This window comes from Hemibagrus wyckioides, linkage group LG15 (assembly GCF_019097595.1).
Source record: "Hemibagrus wyckioides isolate EC202008001 linkage group LG15, SWU_Hwy_1.0, whole genome shotgun sequence".
Classification (NCBI taxonomy): Eukaryota; Metazoa; Chordata; class Actinopteri; order Siluriformes; family Bagridae; genus Hemibagrus; species Hemibagrus wyckioides.
This window is the reverse complement of record NC_080724.1, coordinates 24,166,792-24,186,791: the sequence shown is the minus strand read 5'-3', so window position 1 is coordinate 24,186,791 and position 20,000 is coordinate 24,166,792. Positions and strand designations below refer to the sequence as shown.

Sequence of the window (20,000 nt, the reverse complement as noted above, 5' to 3'; positions counted from 1 at the left end):
TGAGACACTACAGTGTGTGTGTGTTCAGGTGAGTGTGTGTGATCTGAGACACTACAGTGTGTGTGTTCAGGTGAGAGTGTGTGATCTGAGACACTACAGTGTGTGTGTGTTCAGGTGAGTGTGTGTGATCTGAGACACTACAGTGTGTGTGTGTGTTCAGGTGAGAGTGTGTGATCTGAGACACTACAGTGTGTGTGTGTTCAGGTGAGTGTGTGTGATCTGAGACACTACAGTGTGTGTGTCAGGTGAGTGTGTGTGATCTGAGACACTACAGTGTGTGTGTGTTCAGGTGAGAGTGTGTGATCTGAGACACTACAGTGTGTGTGTGTTCAGGTGAGTGTGTGATCTGAGACACTACAGTGTGTGTGTGTGTTCAGGTGAGAGTGTGTGATCTGAGACACTACAGTGTGTGTGTGTTCAGGTGAGAGTGTGTGATCTGAGACACTACAGTGTGTGTGTGTTCAGGTGAGTGTGTGTGATCTGAGACACTACAGTGTGTGTGTGTGTTCAGGTGAGAGTGTGTGATCTGAGACACTACAGTGTGTGTGTGTTCAGGTGAGAGTGTGTGATCTGAGACACTACAGTGTGTGTGTGTTCAGGTGAGAGTGTGTGATCTGAGACACTACAGTGTGTGTGTTCAGGTGAGAGTGTGTGATCTGAGACACTACAGTGTGTGTGTGTGTTCAGGTGAGTGTGTGTGATCTGAGAAAATACAGTGTGTGTGTTCAGGTGAGAGTGTGTGATCTGAGACACTACAGTGTGTGTGTGTTCAGGTGAGTGTGTGTGATCTGAGACACTACAGTGTGTGTGTGTGTTCAGGTGAGTGTGTGTGATCTGAGACACTACAGTGTGTGTGTTCAGGTGAGAGTGTGTGATCTGAGACACTACAGTGTGTGTGTGTTCAGGTGAGTGTGTGTGATCTGAGACACTACAGTGTGTGTGTGTGTTCAGGTGAGAGTGTGTGATCTGAGACACTACAGTGTGTGTGTGTTCAGGTGAGAGTGTGTGATCTGAGACACTACAGTGTGTGTGTGTCAGGTGAGAGTGTGTGATCTGAGACACTACAGTGTGTGTGTGTTCAGGTGAGTGTGTGATCTGAGACACTACAGGGTGTGTGTGTGTTCAGGTGAGTGTGTGATCTGAGACACTACAGTGTGTGTGTGTGTTCAGGTGAGAGTGTGTGATCTGAGACACTACAGTGTGTGTGTGTTCAGGTGAGAGTGTGTGATCTGAGACACTACAGTGTGTGTGTGTCAGGTGAGTGTGTGTGATCTGAGACACTACAGTGTGTGTGTGTCAGGTGAGAGTGTGTGATCTGAGACACTACAGTGTGTGTGTGTTCAGGTGAGAGTGTGTGATCTGAGACACTACAGTGTGTGTGTGTTCAGGTGAGAGTGTGTGATCTGAGACACTACAGTGTGTGTGTGTTCAGGTGAGAGTGTGTGATCTGAGACACTACAGTGTGTGTGTGTTCAGGTGAGAGTGTGTGATCTGAGACACTACAGTGTGTGTGTGTTCAGGTGAGTGTGTGTGATCTGAGACACTACAGTGTGTGTGTGTTCAGGTGAGTGTGTGTGATCTGAGACACTACAGTGTGTGTGTCAGTTGAGTGTGTGTGATCTGAGACACTACAGTGTGTGTGTGTGTGTCAGGTGAGAGTGTGTGATCTGAGACACTACAGTGTGTGTGTGTTCAGGTGAGAGTGTGTGATCTGAGACACTACAGTGTGTGTGTGTGTTCAGGTGAGTGTGTGTGATCTGAGACACTACAGTGTGTGTGTGTGATCTGAGACACTACAGTGTGTGTGTGTTCAGGTGAGAGTGTGTGATCTGAGACACTACAGTGTGTGTGTTCAGGTGAGTGTGTGTGATCTGAGACACTACAGTGTGTGTGTGTGTTCAGGTGAGTGTGTGTGATCTGAGACACTACAGTGTGTGTGTGTTCAGGTGAGTGTGTGTGATCTGAGACACTACAGTGTGTGTGTGTTCAGGTGAGTGTGTGTGATCTGAGACAATACAGTGTGTGTGTGTTCAGGTGAGTGTGTGTGATCTGAGACACTACAGTGTGTGTGTGTTCAGGTGAGTGTGTGTGATCTGAGACACTACAGTGTGTGTGTGTTCAGGTGAGTGTGTGTGATCTGAGACACTACAGTGTGTGTGTGTTCAGGTGAGAGTGTGTGATCTGAGACACTACAGTGTGTGTGTGTGTTCAGGTGAGTGTGTGTGATCTGAGACACTACAGTGTGTGTGTGTTCAGGTGAGTGTGTGTGATCTGAGACACTACAGTGTGTGTGTGTTCAGGTGAGTGTGTGTGATCTGAGACACTACAGTGTGTGTGTGTTCAGGTGAGAGTGTGTGATCTGAGACACTACAGTGTGTGTGTGTGTTCAGGTGAGTGTGTGTGATCTGAGACAATACAGTGTGTGTGTTCAGGTGAGAGTGTGTGATCTGAGACACTACAGTGTGTGTGTGTTCAGGTGAGTGTGTGTGATCTGAGACACTACAGTGTGTGTGTGTCAGGTGAGTGTGTGTGATCTGAGACACTACAGTGTGTGTGTGTTCAGGTGAGAGTGTGTGATCTGAGACACTACAGTGTGTGTGTTCAGGTGAGTTTGTGTGACCTGAGACACTACAGTGTGTGTGTGTTCAGGTGAGTGTGTGTGATCTGAGACACTACAGTGTGTGTGTGTTCAGGTGAGAGTGTGTGATCTGAGACACTACAGTGTGTGTGTGTGTTCAGGTGAGTGTGTGTGATCTGAGACACTACAGTGTGTGTGTGTGTTCAGGTGAGAGTGTGTGATCTGAGACACTACAGTGTGTGTGTGTTCAGGTGAGTGTGTGTGATCTGAGACACTACAGTGTGTGTGTGTTCAGGTGAGAGTGTGTGATCTGAGACACTACAGTGTGTGTGTGTTCAGGTGAGTGTGTGTGATCTGAGACACTACAGTGTGTGTGTGTTCAGGTGAGTGTGTGTGATCTGAGACACTACAGTGTGTGTGTTCAGGTGAGAGTGTGTGATCTGAGACACTACAGTGTGTGTGTGTTCAGGTGAGTGTGTGTGATCTGAGACACTACAGTGTGTGTGTTCAGGTGAGAGTGTGTGATCTGAGACACTACAGTGTGTGTGTTCAGGTGAGTGTGTGTGATCTGAGACACTACAGTGTGTGTGTGTTCAGGTGAGTGTGTGTGATCTGAGACACTACAGTGTGTGTGTGTTCAGGTGAGTGTGTGTGATCTGAGACAATACAGTGTGTGTGTGTTCAGGTGAGTGTGTGTGATCTGAGACACTACAGTGTGTGTGTTCAGGTGAGAGTGTGTGATCTGAGACACTACAGTGTGTGTGTTCAGGTGAGTGTGTGTGATCTGAGACACTACAGTGTGTGTGTGTTCAGGTGAGTGTGTGTGATCTGAGACACTACAGTGTGTGTGTGTTCAGGTGAGAGTGTGTGATCTGAGACACTACAGTGTGTGTGTGTGTTCAGGTGAGTGTGTGTGATCTGAGACACTACAGTGTGTGTGTGTGTTCAGGTGAGTGTGTGTGATCTGAGACACTACAGTGTGTGTGTGTTCAGGTGAGAGTGTGTGATCTGAGACACTACAGTGTGTGTGTGTTCAGGTGAGTGTGTGTGATCTGAGACACTACAGTGTGTGTGTGTGTTCAGGTGAGAGTGTGTGATCTGAGACACTACAGTGTGTGTGTGTTCAGGTGAGTGTGTGTGATCTGAGACAATACAGTGTGTGTGTGTTCAGGTGAGTGTGTGTGATCTGAGACACTACAGTGTGTGTGTGTGTTCAGGTGAGAGTGTGTGATCTGAGACACTACAGTGTGTGTGTGTTCAGGTGAGAGTGTGTGATCTGAGACACTACAGTGTGTGTGTGTGTTCAGGTGAGAGTGTGTGATCTGAGACACTACAGTGTGTGTGTGTTCAGGTGAGAGTGTGTGATCTGAGACACTACAGTGTGTGTGTTCAGGTGAGAGTGTGTGATCTGAGACACTACAGTGTGTGTGTGTGTTCAGGTGAGAGTGTGTGATCTGAGACACTACAGTGTGTGTGTTCAGGTGAGAGTGTGTGATCTGAGACACTACAGTGTGTGTGTGTCAGGTGAGAGTGTGTGATCTCAGACACTACAGGGTGTGTGTGTGTTCAGGTGAGTGTGTGTGATCTGAGACACTACAGTGTGTGTGTGTTCAGGTGAGAGTGTGTGATCTGAGACACTACAGTGTGTGTGTGTGTTCAGGTGAGAGTGTGTGATCTGAGACACTACAGTGTGTGTGTTCAGGTGAGTGTGTGATCTGAGACACTACAGTGTGTGTGTGTTCAGGTGAGAGTGTGTGATCTGAGACACTACAGTGTGTGTGTGTTCAGGTGAGTGTGTGTGATCTGAGACACTACAGTGTGTGTGTGTGTTCAGGTGAGTGTGTGTGATCTGAGACACTACAGTGTGTGTGTGTTCAGGTGAGTGTGCGTGTGTCAGGTGAGAGTGTGTGATCTGAGACACTACAGTGTGTGTGTGTGTTCAGGTGAGAGTGTGTGATCTGAGACACTACAGTGTGTGTGTGTTCAGGTGAGTGTGTGTGATCTGAGACACTACAGTGTGTGTGTGTTCAGGTGAGAGTGTGTGATCTGAGACACTACAGTGTGTGTGTGTGTTCAGGTGAGAGTGTGTGATCTGAGACACTACAGTGTGTGTGTGTGTTCAGGTGAGTGTGTGTGATCTGAGACACTACAGTGTGTGTGTTCAGGTGAGTGTGTGTGATCTGAGACACTACAGTGTGTGTGTGTTCAGGTGAGATTGTGTGATCTGAGACACTACAGTGTGTGTGTGTTCAGGTGAGAGTGTGTGATCTGAGACACTACAGTGTGTGTGTTCAGGTGAGAGTGTGTGATCTGAGACACTACAGTGTGTGTGTGTTCAGGTGAGAGTGTGTGATCTGAGACACTACAGTGTGTGTGTTCAGGTGAGTGTGTGTGATCTGAGACACTACAGTGTGTGTGTGTTCAGGTGAGTGTGTGTGATCTGAGACACTACAGTGTGTGTGTGTTCAGGTGAGAGTGTGTGATCTGAGACACTACAGTGTGTGTGTGTTCAGGTGAGTGTGTGTGATCTGAGACACTACAGTGTGTGTGTGTTCAGGTGAGAGTGTGTGATCTGAGACACTACAGTGTGTGTGTGTTCAGGTGAGTGTGTGTGATCTGAGACACTACAGTGTGTGTGTGTTCAGGTGAGTGTGTGTGATCTGAGACACTACAGTGTGTGTGTGTTCAGGTGAGTGTGTGTGATCTGAGACACTACAGTGTGTGTGTGTTCAGGTGAGAGTGTGTGATCTGAGACACTACAGTGTGTGTGTGTTCAGGTGAGTGTGTGTGATCTGAGACACTACAGTGTGTGTGTGTTCAGGTGAGAGTGTGTGATCTGAGACACTACAGTGTGTGTGTTCAGGTGAGTGTGTGTGATCTGAGACACTACAGTGTGTGTGTGTTCAGGTGAGAGTGTGTGATCTGAGACACTACAGTGTGTGTGTGTGTTCAGGTGAGAGTGTGTGATCTGAGACACTACAGTGTGTGTGTGTGTTCAGGTGAGAGTGTGTGATCTGAGACACTACAGTGTGTGTGTGTGTTCAGGTGAGAGTGTGTGATCTGAGACACTACAGTGTGTGTGTGTTCAGGTGAGAGTGTGTGATCTGAGACACTACAGTGTGTGTGTGTGTTCAGGTGAGAGTGTGTGATCTGAGACACTACAGTGTGTGTGTGTGTTCAGGTGAGTGTGTGTGATCTGAGACACTACAGTGTGTGTGTGTTCAGGTGAGTGTGTGTGATCTGAGACAATACAGTGTGTGTGTGTGTCAGGTGAGAGTGTGTGATCTGAGACACTACAGTGTGTGTGTGTGTTCAGGTGAGAGTGTGTGATCTGAGACACTACAGTGTGTGTGTGTTCAGGTGAGTGTGTGTGATCTGAGACAATACAGTGTGTGTGTGTTCAGGTGAGTGTGTGTGATCTGAGACAATACAGTGTGTGTGTGTTCAGGTGAGAGTGTGTGATCTGAGACACTACAGTGTGTGTGTGTTCAGGTGAGTGTGTGTGATCTGAGACACTACAGTGTGTGTGTTCAGGTGAGTGTGTGTGATCTGAGACACTACAGTGTGTGTGTGTTCAGGTGAGAGTGTGTGATCTGAGACACTACAGTGTGTGTGTGTTCAGGTGAGAGTGTGTGATCTGAGACACTACAGTGTGTGTGTGTGTTCAGGTGAGTGTGTGTGATCTGAGACACTACAGTGTGTGTGTGTTCAGGTGAGTGTGTGTGATCTGAGACACTACAGTGTGTGTGTGTTCAGGTGAGTGTGTGTGATCTGAGACACTACAGGGTGTGTGTGTTCAGGTGAGTGTGTGATCTGAGACACTACAGTGTGTGTGTGTTCAGGTGAGTGTGTGTGATCTGAGACACTACAGGGTGTGTGTGTTCAGGTGAGTGTGTGATCTGAGACACTACAGTGTGTGTGTGTGTTCAGGTGAGTGTGTGTGATCTGAGACACTACAGTGTGTGTGTGTTCAGGTGAGAGTGTGTGATCTGAGACACTACAGTGTGTGTGTGTTCAGGTGAGTGTGTGTGATCTGAGACACTACAGTGTTTGTGTGTGTTCAGGTGAGAGTGTGTGATCTGAGACACTACAGTGTGTGTGTTCAGGTGAGTGTGTGTGATCTGAGACACTACAGTGTGTGTGTTCAGGTGAGAGTGTGTGATCTGAGACACTACAGTGTGTGTGTTCAGGTGAGTGTGTGTGATCTGAGACACTACAGTGTGTGTGTGTTCAGGTGAGAGTGTGTGATCTGAGACACTACAGTGTGTGTGTTCAGGTGAGTGTGTGTGATCTGAGACACTACAGTGTGTGTGTGTTCAGGTGAGTGTGTGTGATCTGAGACACTACAGTGTGTGTGTTCAGGTGAGTGTGTGTGATCTGAGACACTACAGGGTGTGTGTGTGTTCAGGTGAGAGTGTGTGATCTGAGACACTACAGTGTGTGTGTTCAGGTGAGTGTGTGTGATCTGAGACACTACAGTGTGTGTGTTCAGGTGAGAGTGTGTGATCTGAGACACTACAGTGTGTGTGTGTTCAGGTGAGAGTGTGTGATCTGAGACACTACAGTGTGTGTGTTCAGGTGAGTGTGTGTGATCTGAGACACTACAGTGTGTGTGTGTTCAGGTGAGTGTGTGTGATCTGAGACACTACAGTGTGTGTGTGTTCAGGTGAGAGTGTGTGATCTGAGACACTACAGTGTGTGTGTGTTCAGGTGAGTGTGTGTGATCTGAGACACTACAGTGTGTGTGTGTTCAGGTGAGTGTGTGTGATCTGAGACACTACAGTGTGTGTGTGTTCAGGTGAGTGTGTGTGATCTGAGACACTACAGTGTGTGTGTGTTCAGGTGAGAGTGTGTGATCTGAGACACTACAGTGTGTGTGTGTGTTCAGGTGAGAGTGTGTGATCTGAGACACTACAGTGTGTGTGTGTGATCTAAGACACTACAGTGTGTGTGTGTTCAGGTGAGAGTGTGTGATCTGAGACACTACAGTGTGTGTGTTCAGGTGAGTGTGTGTGATCTGAGACACTACAGTGTGTGTGTGTGTCAGGTGAGAGTGTGTGATCTGAGACACTACAGTGTGTGTGTGTGTTCAGGTGAGAGTGTGTGATCTGAGACACTACAGTGTGTGTGTGTGTTCAGGTGAGAGTGTGTGATCTGAGACACTACAGTGTGTGTGTGTGTTCAGGTGAGAGTGTGTGATCTGAGACACTACAGTGTGTGTGTGTTCAGGTGAGAGTGTGTGATCTGAGACACTACAGTGTGTGTGTGTGTTCAGGTGAGAGTGTGTGATCTGAGACACTACAGTGTGTGTGTGTGTTCAGGTGAGAGTGTGTGATCTGAGACACTACAGTGTGTGTGTGTTCAGGTGAGTGTGTGTGATCTGAGACAATACAGTGTGTGTGTGTTCAGGTGAGAGTGTGTGATCTGAGACACTACAGTGTGTGTGTGTGTTCAGGTGAGAGTGTGTGATCTGAGACACTACAGTGTGTGTGTGTTCAGGTGAGTGTGTGTGATCTGAGACACTACAGTGTGTGTGTTCAGGTGAGTGTGTGTGATCTGAGACACTACAGTGTGTGTGTGTTCAGGTGAGAGTGTGTGATCTGAGACACTACAGTGTGTGTGTGTGTGTCAGGTGAGAGTGTGTGATCTGAGACACTACAGTGTGTGTGTGTGTTCAGGTGAGAGTGTGTGATCTGAGACACTACAGTGTGTGTGTGTTCAGGTGAGTGTGTGTGATCTGAGACACTACAGTGTGTGTGTGTTCAGGTGAGTGTGTGTGATCTGAGACACTACAGTGTGTGTGTGTTCAGGTGAGTGTGTGTGATCTGAGACACTACAGGGTGTGTGTGTTCAGGTGAGTGTGTGATCTGAGACACTACAGTGTGTGTGTGTTCAGGTGAGTGTGTATGATCTGAGACACTACAGTGTGTGTGTGTTCAGGTGAGAGTGTGTGATCTGAGACACTACAGTGTGTGTGTGTTCAGGTGAGTGTGTGTGATCTGAGACACTACAGTGTTTGTGTGTGTTCAGGTGAGAGTGTGTGATCTGAGACACTACAGTGTGTGTGTTCAGGTGAGTGTGTGTGATCTGAGACACTACAGTGTGTGTGTTCAGGTGAGAGTGTGTGATCTGAGACACTACAGTGTGTGTGTTCAGGTGAGTGTGTGTGATCTGAGACACTACAGTGTGTGTGTTCAGGTGAGAGTGTGTGATCTGAGACACTACAGTGTGTGTGTGTTCAGGTGAGTGTGTGTGATCTGAGACACTACAGGGTGTGTGTGTGTTCAGGTGAGAGTGTGTGATCTGAGACACTACAGTGTGTGTGTTCAGGTGAGAGTGTGTGATCTGAGACACTACAGTGTGTGTGTGTTCAGGTGAGTGTGTGTGATCTGAGACACTACAGTGTGTGTGTGTGTTCAGGTGAGTGTGTGTGATCTGAGACACTACAGTGTGTGTGTTCAGGTGAGAGTGTGTGATCTGAGACACTACAGTGTGTGTGTGTTCAGGTGAGAGTGTGTGATCTGAGACACTACAGGGTGTGTGTGTGTTCAGGTGAGAGTGTGTGATCTGAGACACTACAGGGTGTGTGTGTGTTCAGGTGAGAGTGTGTGATCTGAGACACTACAGTGTGTGTGTGTTCAGGTGAGAGTGTGTGATCTGAGACACTACAGGGTGTGTGTGTGTTCAGGTGAGTGTGTGTGATCTGAGACACTACAGTGTGTGTGTTCAGGTGAGTGTGTGTGATCTGAGACACTACAGTGTGTGTGTTCAGGTGAGTGTGTGTGATCTGAGACACTACAGTGTGTGTGTGTGTTCAGGTGAGAGTGTGTGATCTGAGACACTACAGTGTGTGTGTGTTCAGGTGAGTGTGTGTGATCTGAGACAATACAGTGTGTGTGTGTTCAGGTGAGTGTGTGTGATCTGAGACAATACAGTGTGTGTGTGTTCAGGTGAGAGTGTGTGATCTGAGACACTACAGTGTGTGTGTGTGTTCAGGTGAGAGTGTGTGATCTGAGACACTACAGTGTGTGTGTGTTCAGGTGAGTGTGTGTGATCTGAGACACTACAGTGTGTGTGTGTTCAGGTGAGTGTGTGTGATCTGAGACACTACAGTGTGTGTGTTCAGGTGAGAGTGTGTGATCTGAGACACTACAGTGTGTGTGTGTGTGTCAGGTGAGAGTGTGTGATCTGAGACACTACAGTGTGTGTGTGTGTTCAGGTGAGAGTGTGTGATCTGAGACACTACAGTGTGTGTGTGTCAGGTGAGTGTGTGTGATCTGAGACACTACAGTGTGTGTGTGTTCAGGTGAGTGTGTGTGATCTGAGACACTACAGGGTGTGTGTGTTCAGGTGAGTGTGTGATCTGAGACACTACAGTGTGTGTGTGTTCAGGTGAGTGTGTGTGATCTGAGACACTACAGTGTGTGTGTGTTCAGGTGAGAGTGTGTGATCTGAGACACTACAGTGTTTGTGTGTGTTCAGGTGAGAGTGTGTGATCTGAGACACTACAGTGTGTGTGTTCAGGTGAGAGTGTGTGATCTGAGACACTACAGTGTGTGTGTGTGTGTCAGGTGAGAGTGTGTGATCTGAGACACTACAGTGTGTGTGTGTGTTCAGGTGAGAGTGTGTGATCTGAGACACTACAGTGTGTGTGTGTCAGGTGAGTGTGTGTGATCTGAGACACTACAGTGTGTGTGTGTTCAGGTGAGAGTGTGTGATCTGAGACACTACAGTGTGTGTGTGTTCAGGTGAGAGTGTGTGATCTGAGACACTACAGTGTGTGTGTGTTCAGGTGAGTGTGTGTGATCTGAGACACTACAGTGTGTGTGTTCAGGTGAGAGTGTGTGATCTGAGACACTACAGTGTGTGTGTGTTCAGGTGAGTGTGTGTGATCTGAGACACTACAGTGTGTGTGTGTGTTCAGGTGAGTGTGTGTGATCTGAGACACTACAGTGTGTGTGTGTGTTCAGGTGAGTGTGTGTGATCTGAGACACTACAGTGTGTGTGTTCAGGTGAGTGTGTGTGATCTGAGACACTACAGTGTGTGTGTTCAGGTGAGAGTGTGTGATCTGAGACACTACAGTGTGTGTGTTCAGGTGAGTGTGTGTGATCTGAGACACTACAGTGTGTGTGTGTTCAGGTGAGAGTGTGTGATCTGAGACACTACAGTGTGTGTGTGTGTGTCAGGTGAGAGTGTGTGATCTGAGACACTACAGTGTGTGTGTGTCAGGTGAGTGTGTGTGATCTGAGACACTACAGTGTGTGTGTGTTCAGGTGAGTGTGTGATCTGAGACACTACAGTGTGTGTGTGTTCAGGTGAGAGTGTGTGATCTGAGACACTACAGTGTTTGTGTGTGTTCAGGTGAGAGTGTGTGATCTGAGACACTACAGTGTGTGTGTTCAGGTGAGAGTGTGTGATCTGAGACACTACAGTGTGTGTGTGTTCAGGTGAGTGTGTGTGATCTGAGACACTACAGTGTGTGTGTGTTCAGGTGAGAGTGTGTGATCTGAGACACTACAGTGTTTGTGTGTGTTCAGGTGAGAGTGTGTGATCTGAGACACTAAAGTGTGTGTGTTCAGGTGAGAGTGTGTGATCTGAGACACTACAGTGTGTGTGTGTTCAGGTGAGTGTGTGTGATCTGAGACACTACAGTGTGTGTGTGTGTTCAGGTGAGTGTGTGTGATCTGAGACACTACAGTGTGTGTGTTCAGGTGAGTGTGTGTGATCTGAGACACTACAGTGTGTCTGTGTTCAGGTGAGTGTGTGTGATCTGAGACACTACAGTGTGTGTGTGTGTTCAGGTGAGTGTGTGTGATCTGAGACACTACAGTGTGTGTGTGTGTTCAGGTGAGTGTGTGTGATCTGAGACACTACAGTGTGTGTGTTCAGGTGAGTGTGTGTGATCTGAGACACTACAGTGTGTGTGTTCAGGTGAGAGTGTGTGATCTGAGACACTACAGTGTGTGTGTTCAGGTGAGTGTGTGTGATCTGAGACACTACAGGGTGTGTGTGTGTTCAGGTGAGAGTGTGTGATCTGAGACACTACAGTGTGTGTGTTCAGGTGAGAGTGTGTGATCTGAGACACTACAGTGTGTGTGTGTTCAGGTGAGTGTGTGTGATCTGAGACACTACAGTGTGTGTGTGTGTTCAGGTGAGTGTGTGTGATCTGAGAGACTACAGTGTGTGTGTGTTCAGGTGAGAGTGTGTGATCTGAGACACTACAGTGTGTGTGTGTTCAGGTGAGTGTGTGTGATCTGAGACACTACAGGGTGTGTGTGTGTTCAGGTGAGAGTGTGTGATCTGAGACACTACAGTGTGTGTGTTCAGGTGAGAGTGTGTGATCTGAGACACTACAGTGTGTGTGTGTTCAGGTGAGTGTGTGTGATCTGAGACACTACAGTGTGTGTGTGTGTTCAGGTGAGAGTGTGTGATCTGAGACACTACAGTGTGTGTGTTCAGGTGAGTGTGTGTGATCTGAGACACTACAGTGTGTGTGTGTGTTCAGGTGAGTGTGTGTGATCTGAGACACTACAGTGTGTGTGTGTTCAGGTGAGTGTGTGTGATCTGAGACACTACAGTGTGTGTGTTCAGGTGAGAGTGTGTGATCTGAGACACTACAGTGTGTGTGTGTTCAGGTGAGTGTGTGTGATCTGAGACACTACAGTGTGTGTGTGTTCAGGTGAGTGTGTGTGATCTGAGACACTACAGTGTGTGTGTGTGTTCAGGTGAGTGTGTGTGATCTGAGACACTACAGTGTGTGTGTGTGTTCAGGTGAGTGTGTGTGATCTGAGACACTACAGTGTGTGTGTGTTCAGGTGAGTGTGTGTGATCTGAGACACTACAGTGTGTGTGTTCAGGTGAGTGTGTGTGATCTGAGACACTACAGTGTGTGTGTGTTCAGGTGAGTGTGTGTGATCTGAGACACTACAGTGTGTGTGTTCAGGTGAGTGTGTGTGATCTGAGACACTACAGTGTGTGTGTGTGTTCAGGTGAGTGTGTGTGATCTGAGACACTACAGTGTGTGTGTGTGTTCAGGTGAGTGTGTGTGATCTGAGACACTACAGTGTGTGTGTGTGTTCAGGTGAGTGTGTGTGATCTGAGACACTACAGTGTGTGTGTGTGTTCAGGTGAGTGTGTGTGATCTGAGACACTACAGTGTGTGTGTGTTTTCAGGTGAGTGTGTGTGATCTGAGACACTACAGTGTGTGTGTTCAGGTGAGAGTGTGTGATCTGAGACACTACAGTGTGTGTGTTCAGGTGAGTGTGTGTGATCTGAGACACTACAGTGTGTGTGTGTTCAGGTGAGAGTGTGTGATCTGAGACACTACAGTGTGTGTGTGTGTTTTCAGGTGAGTGTGTGTGATCTGAGACACTACAGTGTGTGTGTTCAGGTGAGTGTGTGTGATCTGAGACACTACAGTGTGTGTGTGTGTTCAGGTGAGTGTGTGTGATCTGAGACACTACAGTGTGTGTGTGTGTTCAGGTGAGTGTGTGTGATCTGAGACACTACAGTGTGTGTGTGTGTTCAGGTGAGTGTGTGTGATCTGAGACACTACAGATGGGCACTACTTGATAGACTAGAACATGTTGTTGGTGTTAAAGGAACAGCCCTCTCCTGGCTCAGGTCTTATCTGACTGACCGTTATCAGTTTGTAGATCTAGATGGTCACTTCTCTATGTGTACCAAGGTTATGTTCGGTGTAAAATCTGTTACTGCATCATGTAGTGACTTTATCTTAGTAATATTTCTGAGATGGAAGAACGCTACCCGAGTGATATTTTCTACATGAGCTTCAAACAAAATACCAGAGTCAATAATCACACCAAGATCTTTTACTGCTGGACAAGATGAATCAGAAAGACCATCCACCATTACTCTGTAATCAGAAAGCTCACTTCTAACTGCCTGTACTAATCCTAGTACAAGCACCTCTGTCTTGTCCGAATTAAGCAGGAGGAAGTTAGTGGCCATCCAATGTCTAATGTCCTTTACACATTCTTCTATCTTAATAAGCTGGTGTCTCTCATCTGATTTAGCTGAGACATATAGCTGTGTGTCGTCGGCATAACAGTGGAAGCTAATACCATGTTTATGAATAATTGCACCAAGGGGTAACATATATAGGGAGAAAAGCAGTGGGCCTAAGAGAGAACCTTGTGGAACACTGAACATAACTGTGGTACACATAGAGGAGTGACCATCTAGATCTACAAACTGATAACGGTCAGTCAGATAATACCTGAGCCAGGAGAGGGCTGTTCCTTTAACACCAACATGTTCTAGTCTATCAAATAGAACAGTGTGGTCAGTGGAGTGGTCAATGGTGTCAAAAGCTGCACTAAGATCAGGTAACACAAGCAAGGAGACACAACCCTGATCAGAGGTCAGTAACAGGTCATTGACCACTTTTACCAGTGCTGTCTCTGTGCTATGATGAGGTCTAAATCCTGACTGATACATTTCATTAATGTTATTCCTATGTAGGTCTGAACATAATTGCTGTGCTACAGCCTTCTCTAGGATATTGGAGATAAAGGGAAGGTTAGATATTGACCTGTAGTTGGACAGCTGACAGTGGTCGAGGTCCGGTTTTTAATCAGGGGTTTGATAACTGCTAGTTTAAAAAAATTAGGCACATAGACAGTGCTAAAGAAATGGGTTTATTGTTTATACTATTATCTGTTTAAAGAAACATTCAATTAAATTTAATTTATTTGTATAGTGCTTTTAACAATGGACATTTCTCATAGCAGCTTTACAGAAACATAGAAACATAGAATAAAAATAATAAAGTTTAAAGTTAAGTTGCTGTTTATCTGTAGCATTTATCCCTAATAAGAAGCCTGAGGTGACAGTGGTGAGGAAAAACTACCTGTGATGATCTGAGGAAGAAACTTGGAGAGGAACCAGAAGAGAACCTCATCCTCACCTGGGTGACATTGGAACTGGACAGGAAATAATGTAAATGTAAATATGTAGGTAAACGATCTGGTATGCTATGAATTCGCAATTATTAAAAGTTAATTAGTGAAATGACATTATTGATGGTGTGAGGTTTCTGTGGTGGTTGTGTTCCAGCTGAATTTTGCTTCAGTATTAAATACAAATCTAGGATTTTAAATCATTTCAATTTAGGTTGGAGAGATACACTGGTCTAGCAGCAGAGAGATTTTCTGTGATTTCTCTTTCCACTCTGCTTTAAATACTACAAATTTATTTTGATGCCATTTACATTCTAACTCCATATGCTTCCAACAAGGCCAGATCTTATGTGTGTGCTCTACACTAAAGACACGTGGGTTCGAGATCTAATGAAGTAAGCCTGCAACCCACTGACTTTGTCAAACTATTGAATTCTTCTGTGCTGCTTTTCCAGGCCTGTAGTGCAGCTTACTTTAGTGGTTGTTTGTTTCAGAGCAAGGTTCTCCTTTTAGTCTGCTCCTTAGGAGGAAAAAGGTCTGCTGATTGAATTGGCCAGTCTAGATTAGTGAGCCATTCCAGAAGCAGTCTTGCAAGCCAAAGCCATGACACTACCTCCACCAATAGCCTTGTGTGTTTTGGATCATGAGTAAGTCTTTTCATTCTTTATGCACTGGCCTTTCCATTACTTTGATAGAGTTTTATCTTGGTTCCAAAACCTTTGTAGAACTTTGTGAATTCCAATCCAGTCTTCTGATTTGTACTGCTAAAGAGAGGTTTGCATCTTCTAGAGTGGCTTCTTTATTTCTGCTTGGTCAGGACTTCTTCAAATGGTGGATTGTGAGATCCACCTTCACCCCTGCCCTGTGGAGGTTGTTGGTGATGTCACTGTCATTTTTCTACACAGATCCCACGATGTTTCTGTCATTAGCTGCTGTTGTTTTCCTAGGCTGACCTGTTTCATTTCTGGTTGTAAATACAACAGTGGTCAGTTATTCAGGTTTCATAACAGCTCAGTTAGGCCCTGAAAAGACAAAGAGGGGTCAATTTGTTCTTGAGTTCCTTTATTAGGCCCTCATGGAAGGCTGTGAATAATGCAGAGGTATTACACCTGGATGCCAAAGTAGGCATCCTCGAGAAGGTGGAACGAAGTAATATGTGGTAGCTTAGTGGTTAAGGTGTTGGACTACTGCTCAGCTGTATAAAATGAGATAAATTGTATAAGGGCATCTGCCAAATGCCAGAAATGTAAAATGTATCATCTGCATATGTGTCCAGATGAGCAATGAAAAGCTAATCTTGGCAATCTGTGGTCAGTTCTCTCTGTTCTCATGGCCATTCTTATGGCAACAGTGCAGGTACAATTCTAAAACAATTATAACAATTATTTTATTATAAAACAAATACAAAACCTACCACAAAATCAGGAACAGGAAACAGGCAGAGATCAGGCAGAGGTCAGGCAGACCTGCACAATATACACAGGCTGGGTATTGACCGGTAACAAAGACAAAGGGCTTGGACTTTGCAGTGAACTTTGGGGTTGTGTGTGTGTACATGTAGCAAGGTTCATTTTGACTCCAGGTGTGTGTGTGTGTGTGTGTAGAAAATGTAAAAAAAAATACATCTGTCTAAACATCTGTTTTTTTCTGAATGCCAGAATTTCATGTGTTTATCTTCACAGTGACCCAGGAGGAGATAAGAGGATGAAGGATAAGACCATGGGCGCAGATTCTCTTCACCCTAATAAGTGTGACACACACACACACACTTACCCTCCTTCACTATGTATACAGACATATCTTCTCACTATCTGGCATTTAACTAGCTGCCTAAGTAGCATTTACAAACTTAATTAGCATTTACAAACAAATTTTACATTTTTAATGTTTTATTGTTTTTCCCCCCTTGATTTCTTTCAAAATCACCTCCAGCCAGCATTTTAAAGAGGACCTGAATAAAATGAACAATCTGATTCCATCATCAGGGATTTAACTTCAAATCTCTAAATATAAATTTCGCTGAAGGTAAACTGTGACAGTGTTTATTGGTAAACTAGTGTAGAAATAAATCTGAATGGAATTGAACTGAAGTTTCAGCGAATAAACCCGAACGTTCCTTCAGAAGAGGACTCCAGCTCCAGAGTTAGAGCGAGGTCAGTTTGTGGTCAGTTTGTAGTACTGAAGGAGTTCAAAATGACTCGTGTATGCTTTCAAATAGTCCATTCTATTTTGACGAAACATTTCTGACCAGTGCAGTGTGTAAACTATGTGTAAACACAGTGTGTGTGTGTTTTCAGTACCACACACTTGTTAGGAGCCAGAGGTCTCTATTACGTTACTTTAAACTCTAAATTTTCTTTTTTGACTTTGAGGTCATTGTGTAGAGGAGTTGTCACTTTTGTTGTGTTGAAAACATGGAACCTTAATTTTCTCACCCTGCTGTTTACATCCACCCTAACCTGCCCCATAACCTCTGTAACCTGCCCCAACACTGCCATAACCTGCCCCAACACCTCCATAACCTGCCCCATAACCTCCATAACCTGCCCCAACACTGTCATAACCTGCCCCATAACCTCCGTAACCTGCCCCAACACTGCCATAACCTGCCCCAACACTGTCATAACCTGCCCCATAACCTCCGTAACCTGCCCCAACACTGCCATAACCTGCCCCAACACTGTCATAACCTGCCCCATAACCTCCGTAACCTGCCCCAACACTGTCATAACCTGCCCCTTCCATAACCCAAATTTGAAGATTTTCCTGAAGCTCATCTCTCTCCTCTGAGTCGATTCCTTCATCTCCAGCAGATCCTGATGTGTTCATTGGAAAAGACATTACAGACTGAGCTCATTGTCCATCTGGAGTATGTTTCTGCTCTCCATCTCCACCGTCTAGCTCTGCTTCCTCTCCATGCTTCATCACATGATGAGTAAATGTTAGCCATTAGCAGTTTGTCCATTCCAGCATTAAAACCTACACAATTCCCTTTTTATCTGTTTTAATAAAACCTCTTTAATACAATATCACACTCTGTCTGTATTAAAATTAAGAATAATAATAAATTGATTTGTCTTTGTTTGAGGATGTTTTTCCTTCTCTGTGGTTTTTGTGTTCTGTCTGTGACATTATTACATTTAATAATATTTATTACAGACTCATTAATATTCATCATAATTAATACACACACGCACACACACACACTTCAGTACTACAGCTTAAGTAATTCAAAACACCTTACAGGTCCTAATATATCATTATTAAACTGCATTAAACATGTTCAGTGCTGTTTGTTTGTATAATCAGGGACAGATAAAAAAAACAGCTTCAATAAAACAGAATGCTTTATTTTATTTGGAAGAGATAGAAAGTACAAAATAGAGATTCTTTTCTATACACAGGCTTACAAAAGGAAAAGGAAATGAATAAAATCATTAATCTGATCTGTTAGTGACAGATAAAGGCACACAGAAATGATTTTTGGTCTTGCAGTGATATTTACATGAAGGTTTTAGAAAGAAACCTTTTACAAGACATGAAAAAATGATCAAGAATTAAGACGTCAGAGGCTCATCTTTAGTCTTTAGCCCTTAAACGTGTCATAAAGCAGAAAACACGGCTGTCTCGTAGTCTTGTCTGTGGTGTCGAGAGCAGGAAGTGAAAATAAACACTAACACACCCCTCAATAAACACACACACACACACACACACACACACACATACATACATACACACCGTCCTCTACTGCACAGGAATGTAAAATTCACTTCCTTCACGACTGAAACTAAACACAGGTTATTAAAAATCCTACAGTTTAATTAGTAAACATCCTGGTTTTAACTGTGATGCTGAAACCCTGGCTGTAACTCCAGATGAAACCCTGGATTAAATTGGAACTGGTCCTCAAAGTCAAAATAACTTCTAATAAATCAAGAGCATAAAAACACAACAAAGCTGACTCAGAGACATGCGTTACACTTAAATCAGATGTGATGATGTGTAGGTTCTCCTGGGCTAATACACACCCAGAGTCGTCACACAACACACACACACACACACACAGGACGGAACACAGTGGTTGGTTATGAGGCAAAAACACTAAGTGAGGAAGATGAAGAGGAGGTGCAGGTTTCACTCTGAACCCGACAGCGCTGCTCATCTCAACACCAATACTTATAAACTTATATACTTATTTTTCTTTCAGGAATCTTTAAGCGACATCAAGTGCTTTTTTTTAATCAGTCGCCCAATCAGGTCACGTCTAAATGCACAAACTCCACCATCACACGTGCCTGATTCCTCTGGGAGTGAAGAACATTAAATCCTGGAGATTGTTAGTGGTTTTAGTTTTTTATCACTGCAATAAAATACACAATATTTTGGTCTGTTCCATTTAGTGCATCAGACTTTTTCCCTCAAACACAACTTAAAGAAAAGACACTACAGCGCTGCTAGTTTCAGGCTAATTTACACAATATGCATTTAATCAGTTTAAGGCAAGTCTGAAAGGCAGATTCAACAAATTTACACACACACACACACACACACACACACTTCTGGCTTAAAAATAAAATGCCGTGGTGTTAATCTCACCATGTTTATGTTCACTGGAGTCATGTCAACATTAACAAATATAAAATCTTTAAAACTTCATAAAGCTCAGTTTCTCTTCATCCGCGTTAGACTTTAACGTCTCTGCTTCCGCGACAGGAACGACATGAAGAACGACCAATCATGCTGTCTGTTTCACACCATGATTCCTACGAGTCTCCAGGCCTTGTGTCTCGTGCACCATCAGTGATATTATCTTTGTGGGCGTGGCCTGTCCAGCTTTTTTAAAATTCCATAGTAAAATGGTTTAACCCAAAATTCCTCCACAGAGCTGAGATTCAGCCACTGTACTGGACACACAAACACACTGAGCACTGCACCTCTGCAAGACATATTAGACATGTTTATAGGTTTATATAAACTGAAATCAATTTAAATGTTAGTGATCTGAATTAAGGCTTCATGTGAAAAAGGAAGTCACAGGCTCCTATCACATAAAGTCACTTACACTTCCTGTTTCTTTACTTCCTGTAAAAGCATGAGTGTAAACACATGTATGTGATTTTAATATAACCTTCTAAATGCAGCGTGCAGGGACGAGATGCTACTTCCTGTTTGATCAGTAACTGGTCACTACAGTGGTCATTGAAACCCTTGCTCTCTGTTTATGTGTGTGTGTGTGTGTCTGTGTGTGTGAGTGAATTTATCTTCATTGTAATTAATGTTACTGTACATAACTCTCCCAGAGTTTGGAGATAAAGGTCACAGTTCACATTACGGAATGCACAGTGCAAGACAAGAGCGGAGAATAAACACCGCCTCCCTCTGGGTCTTCTTTAGTGGTTAATGTTGGAGAAAATGACATCAAGATGGAAGATTACGTCCACATGATAACAGTTCAATAACAATAATCAGTAAAAAAGATTCTTTTGTATTTAGGGATGA

The 20,000-nt window shown here is 44.8% G+C and overlaps 2 protein-coding genes across 4 annotated transcripts in view; one reads left to right on the top strand and one right to left on the bottom strand.

Annotated features, from left to right (window-relative positions):
- Positions 1 to 17,525, top strand: part of twist3 — a 22,938-nt gene extending 5,413 nt beyond the window's left edge. Inside the window, exon 3 of the transcript XR_009206734.1 lies at positions 16,184 to 17,525. The gene's annotated coding sequence lies outside the window, so the exon portion shown is untranslated. The remainder of the gene's footprint in view (positions 1 to 16,183) is intronic.
- A 305-nt stretch (positions 17,526 to 17,830) lies between these two features.
- Positions 17,831 to 20,000, bottom strand: part of hdac7a (histone deacetylase 7a) — an 86,525-nt gene continuing 84,355 nt past the window's right edge. For all 3 annotated transcript variants that reach the window (XM_058409483.1, XM_058409485.1, XM_058409484.1), the window contains one exon: positions 17,831 to 20,000. This exon is cut by the window's right edge and continues 424 nt beyond it. The gene's annotated coding sequence lies outside the window, so the exon portion shown is untranslated.